Source organism: Buceros rhinoceros, unplaced genomic scaffold (genome assembly GCF_000710305.1).
Source record: "Buceros rhinoceros silvestris isolate BGI_N320 unplaced genomic scaffold, ASM71030v1 scaffold858, whole genome shotgun sequence".
NCBI lineage: Eukaryota > Metazoa > Chordata > Aves > Bucerotiformes > Bucerotidae > Buceros > Buceros rhinoceros.
Window position 1 is genome coordinate 79,865 of NW_010424933.1, and position 6,607 is coordinate 86,471.

A 6,607-nucleotide genomic window follows, 5' to 3' on the forward strand; every position below is an offset into this window, starting at 1 on the left:
CAGGATAAAAATAGTGCTTTTGAACCAATTCAAGGCAGTGGAGAAATGAAAGGAAGGACTGTACTTTACTGCTTGTATCAGAGTCTAGAGATCCAGGGTGTTTGCAAGCCACAGAACAGGGGGTTGTAGGAGTGAAAAAAATCAGAAGGGTTGATGAGGGAAAAGATTTTATCACAGTGAAATCTAGACAGTGATAGGCACAATAATACGGAGACAGGCAGGTAAGCTCAGAAAAGAGTAAATGTGGGAAGTGAAAGAAAAGTATAAACTCTGAATGAAGTGTAAGAAGAAAGTAAAATGCTATTATTCATAGAAATGATTGACATCATTGCATAAAGGACAGCAGCAGCTTTAATGATGTATATGCAGGTATTGCATCTGATTTGTGAAAACACGATACAAATCTGATAGTTTAAGGGGCTGTATGTATATACTCATGATCTGCATTGGCAATATCTTAAGGCCAAATAGAAACATGCAGAAACTTAGAAAGTGGAAGAAGAAAATAATTTTATTGGATGCTACTAGTTGGAGTCAACTGAACAGAGACCGCTATTTACCCAGAGTTAAAAAATTTTAGTTGTCCAAAAAAGAAAAGAGATAATTTAATCAGATAAACTCTGTATCCCTTTATGTCAATATGAAATTGTTTTTCCTGGCAAAATTCCTTATATAGTGGGACTTCTCTCCAGCAAGAATAAACTGATGTCTTTAAAGTCAGTACTACTAAAATCCCTAGTGTCTCTTACGCTGTTCATTGCTCACATTTCATGGTTATCAAACTTCTGTTAAAAAAGGAATTATTTCCATTTTTAAGGTGATGCAGTGTTCTGGACATATGCATCTGAAAGTCTTGGTGCTCAAATTACTTCTTGAACAAAATGACATATGGCTGGGAAGCAGAATAAACATTTTGATTCAAGTCACGTATCCTGGCGAGACAGCCTGCCTGAGATCAATAGAGCACCACGTAGCAAATCAAGCTATACTCCTACTACTGGATTGCTCCCAGTATTTTAACCTCGTTTCGTAGAAAGTTTAGAACGCCTTCTCAGAAAATGCTTTCACAGGAGAAACAGAACATATTTTTTCTTTGTAAGTGAGAGTTAGCTTGCCATTCCTGCACTTTGTAACTATGTAACTCAGGTTACCTCTAGCTAACACCTTTTTCCCAACTTAATTTATTAGTCTCTTTTGTTTACAGGAAGACTATCCATAGTATGTTTGCACTGTTGATCTGTGTTGAGCTAAGATAGGGTTAATTTCCACAGCCAGGAACACAGGGGAACCTCTGCAGCTTGCCAGCTGGGTTACTCACTGTAGGGTGAGGTATTGGCATTCCCTAAATTTAGCCCGACTTCGTGGTAGCTTGGTATATTGGGAGGCTTTCACCAGGTGCCGAAATAATCTCAGAACGCTGCTGCTTGTTACCTGCAGAGAGGAGGTTTATCAAATTGGTTGTATAAGGTCATTTCATATAGTCAAAAGCAAAATATGTGCAGTGCTGTGACATCAAGTTGCATAGCGGTCAAGTCATTATGACCACCTTGTGCAATCCATGAAAAATTGAAAATGAGCTGATAAGGTTTGAACAGGAGCAGTAAATTGTATAATATTCTGTTGAAATTTATTTTTTATTCATTACCTTCCAAGGTTATTATCTCATTCTACAACTATATCATTATTTTATATTTCTACTAAAGCCAACAGTTAGAATCCTTAAATGTCAAATGTATCCTGTACGCTGTAAAACAGATTTTATGAAAAAAAAGGATAATAATAATAATATGCATAAAATGCCTGATCGATACCTTTAGGAGTAAAATACTAAAATACTTTTAGGAGTATTCCTTAATCATGGGCTTTTAAAAAAAAATGTGTGAACTCAGTCATTTCAGCAGAACTTTTTCGCTAGACGCTGTCCATGATGAATGACTTTTGACTGGGGTATAAAGACATATTATAATAGGTTGCATATATTCTATTAAGCATCTTTGTGCTGCTAGATGAACACTAGCCACATTTTTGACAGTATATTCTTATTTATTTAAATACCACTCTACATTTCTGTAAAACTGTACGAGGCTTTCAGTCAAAGTCAAAAAACCCTTAGTTTGGAGTGGCGATATAAAACACTCTGCGGATTAAATCCCCACTGGGACACTGCGGGACTGTTAATCCGACTGGGGACACTTCCTGTGGTATTCACCTTGTTAAGTTCAGAAACTACAACACATACTCCCTCATCTGAGTTAGGTGTGGTGGGTTCCCCTCAGAGGAGGAAACATGAGCCGTTCTACAAAATTCATCTGATATTAATTCTAAACATTAACCTTAAGATTAGATAAATTATGACCTAATGTTCCTTTTTCTGTCCTCTCCTATAGAAGGAACATAAAGTAGGTAGTTTAGAAGTACGTGATCACACCTATAAATAATGAGAACTGGTCAGATGAATAAAATCTCTTTTTTCCTGATTGTGAACAATACCTGCCACTGAAAAATATTAATTTTTATTTTAGAGCGATTTTTATTTAAAAAAAGAAGATTCTGCTGAGACGTGAAAAAATGTCTGTGATTACATAAAACCTATTTTACATTTATACATTTACAAAGTAACCATTATAGAATGTTAGCTTTAATTATTTGTAAATATTTGCAAATGTAAAATGAATGTAAATCATTGTCCTCCTTTTCTTTCTACTGACTGATGAAACAGGTCAGCTAAACTGAATATCATCACGGAAAGGAAAGGTAAATGGTCATTCTTTCATATAAGAGATTCAATGAGCATAAATAATGGCGATATGTCTGTATCAGCCCAGTGATATATTTTACTTCAGCATTGTTATGCACATGAAATCCTGCTTGACTATTCCAGGTTATTTAGTATTAAAATACAAAATTTTCTTTGCATATCAACTAATGAAGTGAATACAATCAAATCTTATATGCATAAATTACACAACCTCCTTTATCTTGAAAGCCTTCAAAAGAAAGTGCTCAATAGCATTTTCACTGTAAAACTATTTTTAAACTGTGATCTACCTCATGGGCTAAGTGGTGCTCATGGAGTGGAATAGATCCTTATGAAACAAATGGTCTCGTTATCAGTTGTTTCTCGAAGAAGCGTCCATGTCTGTCTATTTATCTGCCTCTGTCTTACACCTGTTCCAGAAATGAGCTCCTTTCTTATAAATGTATCTTGGACATCCAGGATGGACTTGAACTTGAAAATTGGAGCTTTCAGCTTCATTTCAAGAAAAGTGTCAATGTCTGTGTGTAGGCATCTGTAGTCTGCACTCTTCTGTCTTTATGTTCGGATCCCAAGAAAGCCAGAGTGCTACTTCCCATGTGGAATAAAACTATGGCTTGAGTTAGAAGAGTTACAAGAGAAACACTTAGAATTATTAACTTTGTGTGCGTTTTGAGTTGTTTTCTATGGTTAAGAGCACTTAGATTAGAAAAAAAACAGGAGTTATCAGTCTAAATGGTTAAATACTGCCACATGCATTAATAAAGGCACTGTGGGTATAAGATCATTATAGCTGGAGGGGGACTTTCAACATTACTTGTTCCTAAACTAGCAGATATTCTCTAAACTACTAGAGGACGGAAAACAGAGTGAGGAAATTCTGTCTAGAACTGCACAGGCAACATTATCAGTCCCACCTGAGGACCAGATTCAGTAAACTATAATCCTGTAATTATTTTCCTGCACGGTGAAGTGTCTCACAGAAATCATCACTGCTGCTGGTGATAACAAGCCTGTACAAACACATCAGGCAACATTTTTCAGGGACAAGCTCCTGTCTCTGCACAGCCAGGTGTAACTGTTTCCTGGACTTCTTAAACTCAAAAGAGAGGATGTGGGCTACTTTCTGCACTGATTCAGCCCGATGAATTAGCAGGCTGCTTCTACTTCCATTTTGTTTCTTACTCTTTGGAAAAGTGAAAATTTTCCTGTATTCTTTAGGGCAGTAGAACTGGTACCTCACAGAAGACTCTTAAGAATTGCCCCAATAATGTGACATTATATGAACAAGAAGTAATAGAACAGTTACAGGAAAGGGCTTCTGCTACATTCCACTGAGGAAAATCATTTTTTTCCAACTGCACTAGAGGAAAGAAGTTATGAAGTAGAGAAAATTCCATGGTAACTGCTGTCAGAGCTAAAAGGGCTGAGAAAAAGTGATAAATAATCTCAAGAATGAATCTTCTTTGCTTCCATTAGCCTTTCTGAAGGTACCACGCAGGTACCACCGACAGTGATGAGGGAGGCAATAACAGCTTCCAGCCACTTTGACTTAAAAGCCCATTTCTCTTCACTTTCTTCACCCTCCTACCATACCGCCATAAGCCAGTCAGCAAACTGCATGGTCCATATTTGTTCTGCATTTATTGAGTGACAAGTCCGCATCAGAGCTTCATCACTCTGTCTCCGGATGTGTTTACTCTTGACTATCGACCCAAATGGTGAAAGATTGGGCTTTGTCTGCCAAATAAGCCAGTATTTCTTTGAATATGAATATATATGGACACACAAAACCCCCCCTTGCTTCCTTTGCCTTATTCTTTCAGGAAACGGGCAGTCTACAGCTTAAAAATATATCTTTCCTTGAATGGTTTCACAAACTTGTAAATAGTTTTTCAGCAATAGAGTATTTACCAGGATCTGTTTAACCACGCTTTAATTATTATTGTTTTATGGGCAGTCATACTTTTCATTTTTTCTTATAACCACAGCATAGCTCACTAGCTGTTATAGGACTAGCTTTTGGGTGGCTGTAAGCAGTTCAGATTTCTCTTAATTCAATGTTTTCATTTGTCCTGTTTCCAATTACATTCGAGACTATTTTATTGACTAAAGTGTAATTCCTTTGAAGTGTTTTCTTCTAATTAATATAAATAGAGGGTAAGAAATTTAATAAGTAATTTAATTTTTTAGGGATTTCTTATTTTCACTTGTTGCTGTAAACTGAGCATGGATGGTAGCATATTCTAATTTTGAACATAGCAAAAAAAGGCAAAAATAGGAAAAGAAACCCCTATTAAAATTCTACTTTTTAATCTAAATGGAACCATAGCTATTAGAAAATTTCAGTACATTAAAGGAAATAGTCTATTTTCATCTTTTTTTTTTTAATTTTTAAGTAAGGTTGACTCAATTAACTCTGCCCGTGTCTGGTGGTTTGCATCTGTCAAGGGTTAGGGCTGCACCAGCCACTAGACCAAAGGGGAAGAGAAAGGAAATAAGAGGGGGAGACTTATGGATTGGAGAAGAAACTAAACCTGCATGAATGAAAATAACAATGAAATGAAATATATACAAATACACACAAAATCAGTATCAAACCCACCCCAATCCCTGCCCACACCCCCCATCCCTTCAATGGCAATTACATCACTGTCACCACTGATGCTGTGGGCAGGCACTGGGGAAGGCCAAGACTGGATTCAGCAGCAGACGGGAACTGGATCCAGGAGCTGGATTCTGGAGCTGGATTCAGGGATGCACAGATCGGGATCAAAGGCAGAACGGACAGAGTCCTCCTCAGGCACCGGCCATTGAAAGAGAGAGCTTGACCCTTATGACCCCTCAGCTTTACACCGGATGTGACGTCTATGGGCTGGAACACCTGGCTGATCAGTGCAGGGTCACCTGTCCTGTCCGCTCCTCCCCGCAGGTGCAGCCTCTCACTCACTGCACCCCACCGTGGGACACAGGATGGAGCAGTGACCTTGGGCTGCACAGCAGCAGGTACAAGCCAGAGCCGTTCTGCACCCCAGTCCCTGGCAGCGACTGTGACCATCCAGCGCTGCCACTGCCAGGAGCAGCCACTGTCTGCACAAACCTGCCGTTACCTTCAGACAGCGCCATCCCTGAGCAGAGCCTGAGCTGGGCAGTGACACCGCTGAACAGGACCGGTTCTCTTCTAACCCAAACCAGACCAGCACATTTCTTCCTGGTCAGCCTAAACTCACCCTAGGGTAACTTACTGATTGAAATTGAGTTCTGATAGAGATGAATGTAGTCCAGCACCTCTCACATGAAATTATCTTTTTAGTGCTAACAGATTTTCAATAAGCTCTTGAATATCAGAGTTTCTTGCCTTTAAATAAATTCTCAACTTGCTTTCTAATGCTACACAGCCTGTTTTTATCACTTAGGCAGTGGGACCAAACCTGATTTTTTGAAGGATATAATCAGCTGCATTGAAGAGTGGTTCCGCCAGCCAATTTTTTTTTTTTTTTTGCTTCAGGCACTAAAAGATGTGGGAATAATTATGTTTTCTTACAGTACGCTGATTTGTCAAGTATTTCTTTCCTTCAGTAGCCAACCATGTACACACAATAATTCCTGCAACAGTTTGAGGTCCAGATTTCCATAAATGTTCCTGATATTTAAGTATTCCAATCACAAAGTAGGTATTTTTTAAAGTCACTAAACAGGTTACATTCAGTGAGATTTAGGCAGAATGTTTTGCTCTCAGTAGGATTTAGGATCCTACCTTTCTGAGAAAAATTAACAAATCTGGAAGAACACATATTTTACTTTGAACCAAAAGCCTTTGGGTATTTGAACTGTTATATCTCTGTGTCTTTT